We start from the raw sequence: 7,561 nt of genomic DNA, 5'->3' as shown, positions 1-7,561 counted from the left end.
GACCACAGGAGCTCTGAGTATTGTGTCCTGTTTTCTCAAGACATGGAAAATGACAATAGTGATGTTCAGAAGAGCACAGAGTTGAAACCTCAGTCAGCCTCAGGTTGGTGTGTGTAAAGTCACTGTGTTGGTCTCCAGTAGGTCTTCAAATCTGAGGTCTGGTTTGGGAGGAGAGAGTCCCAAGCACACAGTCTTCAGCTTCTCTTTTGACTTTGTCACACTTCTCCAGTAGCATCATGTCAACCCCCAAGAAAAACCCGGGGGAGGGGCCTTTCTCTCACATGCTGACATCCTGCTCAGACCATCCTGCTCAACAATAGGATCTGGCCTGGGGCTTCCTCCAGTATAGGAAAATTGAGGTTTATACCTTAAATTTTCTCATGGGAGAGAGGGAGGCTGAATGCTGAGGAGGTTTAGAGACAGGTGCCTTTTTATGTGAGGCAAGATATGCAGAGGCAGGGAATGTGCTGTAGCAGACAGGAGGGTGGAAGAGGTGAAGTCAGCTGCTCCTCCTCAGCCAAGAGTCTCCTATGGCAACAGCAGCAGAGAAAATAGCAAAAACCAGAGCTTGCCTGCTGGCAAACAGCCGGGGTCCCCACTTGGACCTCTGCCCCCTATCATGCTTGGCACCTGATGGCAAGCACTTTAAATTGGTTACAGCTGCCAGCTGAGACTGACTTTGGCAGGCACGTGGAATGTGTCGGGGTACATGCTACCCCTGAGGGAGGAGCTTTCATAGTCTGCCCCTTCTTGATTTGCATGTGGGGCTTCCAGGGCTCTGCCACACTCTGGCACTCACCACAGACCACATCCTTGGTCATAAAAGGCATAAACAGACCAAGATGTAGCAAAATAAGGAATGCAGCCTGGCTTCATCTGTAGAGAAAAGCCTGGGGAGTGCCCGCCTGTTGTGCTGTGCTGAAGGACAGTTCCCAGGTGGAGGAGATGCAGGTACAGATCTGCACCTTGAGAAGGACTGTGTGTACAAGATCTTCTAAGGGGAAGAAGCAAACCTAACAATTTCCAAAAAGTGCAGGCAGGGTGGTTGCAAGGCTTTGGGGGTTCAGTGCAGTGATTTATTTGAGCTCTGTAGTGAACTAGGCCTAGCCTTGTACCAAAAGCACCTTCACGTTTGTGCAGCCAAGGAAGTGGCCTGCTGCACCCCTGAATTGCAGTCACCCCTTTCTCATGTCTTTCTTTTTTATCTGACTCTGAATACAGAGGAAACATAATTTTTTGTGGCATAGACAGCCATACCAGCAGCATCTTTAGCTTGCTTTTGATTAAATTTGCCAACAAGTTCTACAACAGTTTAAGAGGACCTGGAAACATCTAGCACTGGAGTCCCATATGATATGGTAATTATGTAAACCCTGCATTGCACATTTTAAAAAGGCAGATTATCCTGTTTCACTGGCAAGCAGCATATCTTTGGTTAAAACTGAGTGAAGATTCATTGTGAAATCTGTAGTGTATTATAGATGTAGTACTATTAATACAGAGAAAGGTTGCATATGGTATTTGTATACATGTGTACACAAACAGAATATAAACCTACAGGAAGGAAGCCATATTATTTTTCAACATTTGAACTTAATTCAGAAAATCAGCTTTGAATTTTCAGCATTTTTCAGTTGTCATGTTCTTCCTTCCTGTTGCTGATTTTTGTAGTTCATTCCCTCCACCATGTCCTTTGTTGGAGTTGAAATACAAATTATTGGTTTAGTGAAATCATTTATCCTGCACTGTTCACAAGTGCATTCTTTGAAATGAGTAGGGAAGTAAAATGTATACATTCAAAGTATATGAATGTACACATTCATATATTTTTGTATATGTATTTATACAAAATATATATACTTATATATATAAGTATATATACTTATATATATATACACTTAAATATATAAGTATAAATATATATACTTATATATAAGTATATATATTTTGTATAATATTCATCCTTATATTTAAGTATATTTATACAAAAATATACTTTTGTATTTATACAAAATATAAAAGCAGCTGCTAAAACATTGTCTCTTGAAAATAAAAAGGATAAACTTTCGAAAAAATGCTACAAATCCTAATATAGAAATAATTCTGAATTTCATAATGTAGCATCAATACGTGTATATCTTTAAGAAAAGCATCCTGGAAAACACATTTTCATATTTCAAACTATATGTATATAATATGCCAAAAGTAATTATCTTGAACTTATATAAATTAAATAGAATCTTTTGCAATCCATTTGATTAATTATAAATAGTGCCACCTGTAAATTTTCTTTGTGTGGAATCCATCAATCACTTTCGGATTGTCAAGATTTTCCTCAACGTAGTTTTCAACAGATGAAGTAAATAAACCACTTAAATGAGCCCGTTATGTCTCAGAATGCAGGTGGATATGTTTTGATTACCTGTTGCCACAACAGTTGCCAGGGCTGCTAGAGGTGCCTGGAGGCATCATGAGGCAATCCAGCTGTGCAATGTGTGAACCACAGGTGCAAAGATGACTTTTGGGGGCAGCTTTATGGGTACAGTGCTTACTAGCACTGCAAATTCATCACAAAGTTTGTCTGTATCACCACTAAATCATAAGGGCATGCTTGGAGAACACATCTTTTTCTTGGTCCTGAAATGTCATGTAGAAGTTCTAGAAGTGTCAGATTTATTAAGCTGTGTATGAGCTAAGCAGAGTTGTGTCATCCACAGAAAGAAAGTTTTTGCACCTGGAAATATATTGATGGATATTCTTTTCCTTTAAAGGGTAAATTTCTGTTTCTGGTATATATTCAGACATGAGCTCCTCAAAACACTTTCAAGCCAATCTGAGATTTTAATCTATTGAGTCCTTCCCCAGTATTGGGCACCCTGGCTTTTTGAGTTTTATTTCTATGGGGAGGAAGGTGAGAAGATTTATTCTACATATGCTATCCAGAATATTGAAAATTTCTAAACAAAAATATAATAACACTTTAAAAAATAAAATGAAGTGGTTTGGCTCTGACTGGTGTAGTTCATCCTGTCCTCTGTTTGTACTCTCTTTTTTTTTTTTAATTGTAAAAGTTCAAAACAGTAAGACAAGGGAGTTATGTGATGTGGTTAATGCCAGAGTCTTGTAGCTATGAATAATTTCAGAAGTTTTAAAAAAATTATATAATCTATCCTGAGCTGCTTGTAAATTGTGTTAGTACCTCAGCAGAATCGGATCCTGGAGAGAAATATGAATGGTGGAGGACTGGAGGGAGGAAATGGTGACAGCTGACAGAATGGTAGCAAGTTTGTACTAAAACTTCACACTTACTTTCTCCTGCTGTTCTGGAGTGATAGACATGTAATATCACATAAACACCCAAGCAGCAGTGCAGCTATAAGTGCTTCTCCTTTCCTGCAGTCAGATTCTTTCTTTAGAGATTCTTTGTCCTCAAAATAAGAACCAACTGGAAAAAGGAAGGAATAAACTGTTGAGTTTTTTTAATTTGAGAAGCTAGGTGGATTCTTCAGATACACCTCAGGTATCTTGTTAAAAAAAAAAAAAAAAGGTCTTTAATTAACATACACTTTGGAATAATTTCCTTAGTGGTACTTTTTCTAGAACTTTTTTGTTCTGTGATGCTTTCCTCTGTCATATTTTCCTACAAGAGTAGGAATTTTATACTAACACAACTAAGAAAACACTTGTACAATACTTATTTAATGCAAAACTACACTGCCTGCAAGTTGCCACTACACTGTGGTGTTGATATTTCCTGCCAGTCTGTCTATTTCGAGAACTGGTAGATGTTATATTGAAGTAATGTTTTGTGGTTAAGGTGGTGGGTTGTTTTTTTTTGGTTTTTTTTTTTTTTGAGCTTCAGTTTTATCATAATCTTAATTTCTAAATCTACTGAATTGAGTGGGATGCCCTGATCTTATTCTCTAGAGCTGAGTGCTTCATAGAAACCTGTACTGGCAGCAGGAAACCAGCAAGTGGCATTAACTGCATTGGAAGAGACTGGGAAAGGGTGAGCGGAGAGGCAGCAGCTCTGGGAACTGGAAATGGACATGCCTCAAAACCACACAGGTTGTGAGTAATGGTGGGACAGCAGTTTGATAATACCTGTGGATGCAACTCCCTTCTGTGGCAAATTTGAAATCACCCTTTAAACAAAAACCGCCAGAGTCAAAATTTAAGCGTCTTAATAGTAAGACTTGAGGAAGTTAATTTTTTTTTTTTCTGTTTGTTAAGGGAATCTCTTTATATATATCTTTCAGATGATAAGACAGTGATTTCGAGAATAACTATAAAACCAAAATAAAATAATGAACTGTGGCTACCATGTAAACTCATTCATGTCTTGTTCTTCCTTTTTCTGTCATGGAAGAAACTTCTTTACAAATGTTGTTTAAAAAGATGCCACAGAGTGGCAGTCTCTTTGTTTTTGTGGAGGAAATGTTTCTTCCTTTCTGCCTTTTTTCTCCAGTCTGTGTGTATGTTAAATTTTGCTTTTCTCTCTTTCTGTTGCTCTTTATCTTTTGAGTTTGGATAGTATTTTTATCGTCCTTTTATATCTTTCAGGTTCGAGAATCCATGCTGCCTCACTGGATTTCAAGCTGGATATTTTTGATTCATGTATGCGTATTTTTGTCTTCTGAAGTTTTCTTTTAAGTCAAAGTTCAGTTATAACTGAAAGAAGAGTTTGCTTTTTAAAGAAAATTGATTTATAGCCTGTGTTTAACCATGGGTTCTGGCTTGCCTTTAAGTCTTTATTCATGACTCATTGAAATGCTTATTTTACTTGTAACTTCCTTCTGCTTAACCAGGCTTTCTGTCATCAATCATATTGCCTTTTCAGCCAGAAGAGAAAAATGCAAAGAATGATAATATTACAGTAGCACTGATGTACATCTCCATAGCTTTAATAGGATAAGTGTCAGCACTGATGCACTTCAACATCATCTATTCCAACAATACCGAGAAGCGGAGGAAGAAGGCAGCCAAGCTGGTTGACATTTATGTGTGTATCTTATGCATGATCAACTTAGCATTTGCTCCCAATTGAAAGCAGGAGTGTATAAAGGAGAGGATTATGTAAAGTGAGGATTACTACTCCAACCACAGTGCTTACAAATGTAAAGCTATAGATGGAGGACTACCTTTCTATGAGAAAGGACAGAAAACCGAGGCAGACATGAGAATTCACTGTGTAGTTTTCTAGTGAAGAAACTTACCATTCTGAAGGAGAGATGGGGAGGGAAAAAAAATTCTTGAAGCATCTCAATGAAGCAAGTCAATTACAACTCATCTCAGATTCTCATCTCCTTGGCTTTGCTGACTACTTTTATTTTTAAATGTAGTGACTGATTTCAAGCATATCCTGCCTCTACCTGCTATGCAACTTGATTGTTGTGATTAGTGATTAATATTGAGGAAATTGAGATGGAATTCCATCTCTTCACCAGCTTCACTGTTATGTAAATAATACTACTTATAAATTCTTCATAGCTCCTTTCAAAGACCTCAGAGTTTAACAGGATTGCGCTGCCCACTGTAACTCACTGTAAACAATTCTGAAAGAATATAAAAAGGTATAATGAGGCCATGAATAGCAAATTTTAAAGCACTGGAAATTAGATCAGTTAGGCCATTTACAATAATTTGTGTAATGTGAAGGACAGAAGGCTTGAGTGTTTGATCTGGGAGTGTCAGAGGGATGGCCTCTGTTTGATTGTTAAATCCAAGAATGGATGGAGATTGGGTGGGCTCCAAAAGTTAGACGGAATAAGGCAAATATCTGGACTCTCTGAGTGGTGGTAATGACAGATTGGTGAGTTCAGATGTTAATTCTCCTATTTATCTGAAACATCTATTTTTGAAAGGGCTGGACTGCCTGCTGAAAGTACCCATCTCTTCAAGATAACTAGCTTAAACTACACAGATATCTTTTGGGTGGCCACAGCAGCAGTGAGTGACTTTGTGACGAACAGGAAGTTTAAACAGTGGAAAAACAGGGAGAGATAACACCAACCACAGAGTGATTCATTACAGCTGAATGGAAAAAAGATTTTGTAACCTTCTCTAATCTTTTTAAAAAACACTCTGTTAAATGTTATGCACTGGTGTTCTTTTTCACAGTGTGCTTTCTGACCAGTAGATTACTTGACATAATTAGTTTGCAGTAGCTCCACTGGTATGAGGGATACTCTATTCTGGGTGGGGGTTTTTGTGGTGTCTGTGAGGGATAGTGAAATGTAATCTGTTCAGAGGCCAGCTCCTCTTTAAAACCAAAATGTTGGAAGCATAGAAACTATCCAGGCAAGTTTGAGAATGTAGCTTGGTGGTTAGGCTACAGCTGAGGAAGAAACACATATAAACGCTTGTAAGATGCTTTCTGAGAAGCTGACAAGTGGGCAGATGCAACAGAACACAATGAAGAAGAAAGGGAAGACAGTGTTGATGAATAATCCCACTTGAGTATTTCATGGCACCAAAACCAACAAAAAATATCATGATACCGCCAAGTACCACAGTTCTGTTAAACAAGTTTGAAAATAATTATGTCAAAAAGGCTGCTAATGGTGTCACATTTTGAGTCACCTAATATAAATGATTATGATATCAAACATACAAAGCAGTTATTGAAAAATGTGTCTAAGTGACTTGAGTTAAAAATTGCATTTTTATAAAATTTCGTATTGTGGTGCTCTTCATGTTGTCATAGCTATTGCCTATGCACATACAACATTCTGGACAATAAAACTAGTGTGCCACTTAGTACAACAAAGCTGAAGACTTTTTTCTTTGTGACATTGCAGGAAAAACTACTTGATGAAACAGAAGTAAAATCAAAAGAAATAGTTATGTGGCTGGGTTCCCAGTTGCTGCAGTGCTTGTTACCTTTTTAATTAAAGAACGGGGGTCATTAGGTACTTAGAAGAAGGGCAGCTGCATGATGGACTACAAATAAATCCAGAACTGTTACACACACCCTGCTGCAGATTTGCTGCAGGGCAACAGATATTTCTTCACATACAAAATTATTCTGATGTGTGAGTTCATTGCTAGCTTTCTTCCTCACCAGAGAATCAAACTGTTAGCACCACTTCTGCATTACTTCCACCAGAATTTATATTGACAAGAATGAAACATTTTAAAATATAGCTGTGAGCTTCCAATTTACATCAATATTACCAGACTGCTCACATTTTCCTTAGACAAATTTTGGGTGTTTCAGCATCTGGTTGATCCAGCCACTCTCCAATCAAAAGCTGGTTAGCTGGATTTTCTCTTTTGTTTTGGATTTTTTCTTTTGTTGCTGTCAGAAGTTGCTTCAAAGGAGATGCAAAGGCAGTTTCTGACATGTCATCATTATATTGACAATTTTAGAGTCAGAGATAAGCTGTGTTCCTCTTAGAGTTCTGGTGCAGCCTTGCTGCTCTCGATCAGTTTTCACCGTTGGCACACTTTGCTGTGCAAAGTGAGGGGACACATCTGAGAAACACATAGCACATTCAGCATCTTCCACAGCGCCAACCTCAGCTGTGCCTGACTGAACTGCAAGGACATCTTGCCTTTT

General features: G+C 38.1%; 1 long non-coding RNA gene across 3 annotated transcripts; it reads left to right on the top strand.

The window, feature by feature from the left end:
• Positions 1 to 705: 705 nt before the first annotated feature.
• Positions 706 to 5,304, top strand: LOC138105751 (uncharacterized). 3 transcript variants are annotated; one of them, XR_011148660.1, is made up of 3 exons: positions 706 to 951; positions 3,928 to 4,068; positions 4,564 to 5,304. It is a non-coding gene; the product is annotated as an uncharacterized lncRNA (long non-coding RNA). The 3 variants fall into 3 exon arrangements; XR_011148661.1 differs by having other exon boundaries at positions 3,928 to 4,071; XR_011148659.1 differs by having other exon boundaries at positions 707 to 951; positions 3,928 to 4,009.
• The last annotated feature ends 2,257 nt before the right edge of the window (positions 5,305 to 7,561 follow it).

The sequence above is a fragment of the Aphelocoma coerulescens genome, chromosome 2, assembly GCF_041296385.1.
Source record: "Aphelocoma coerulescens isolate FSJ_1873_10779 chromosome 2, UR_Acoe_1.0, whole genome shotgun sequence".
Taxonomy (NCBI): Eukaryota; Metazoa; Chordata; class Aves; order Passeriformes; family Corvidae; genus Aphelocoma; species Aphelocoma coerulescens.
The sequence above is the reverse complement of the archived record's forward strand: the minus strand, read 5'-3'. Positions and strand labels throughout refer to the sequence as shown.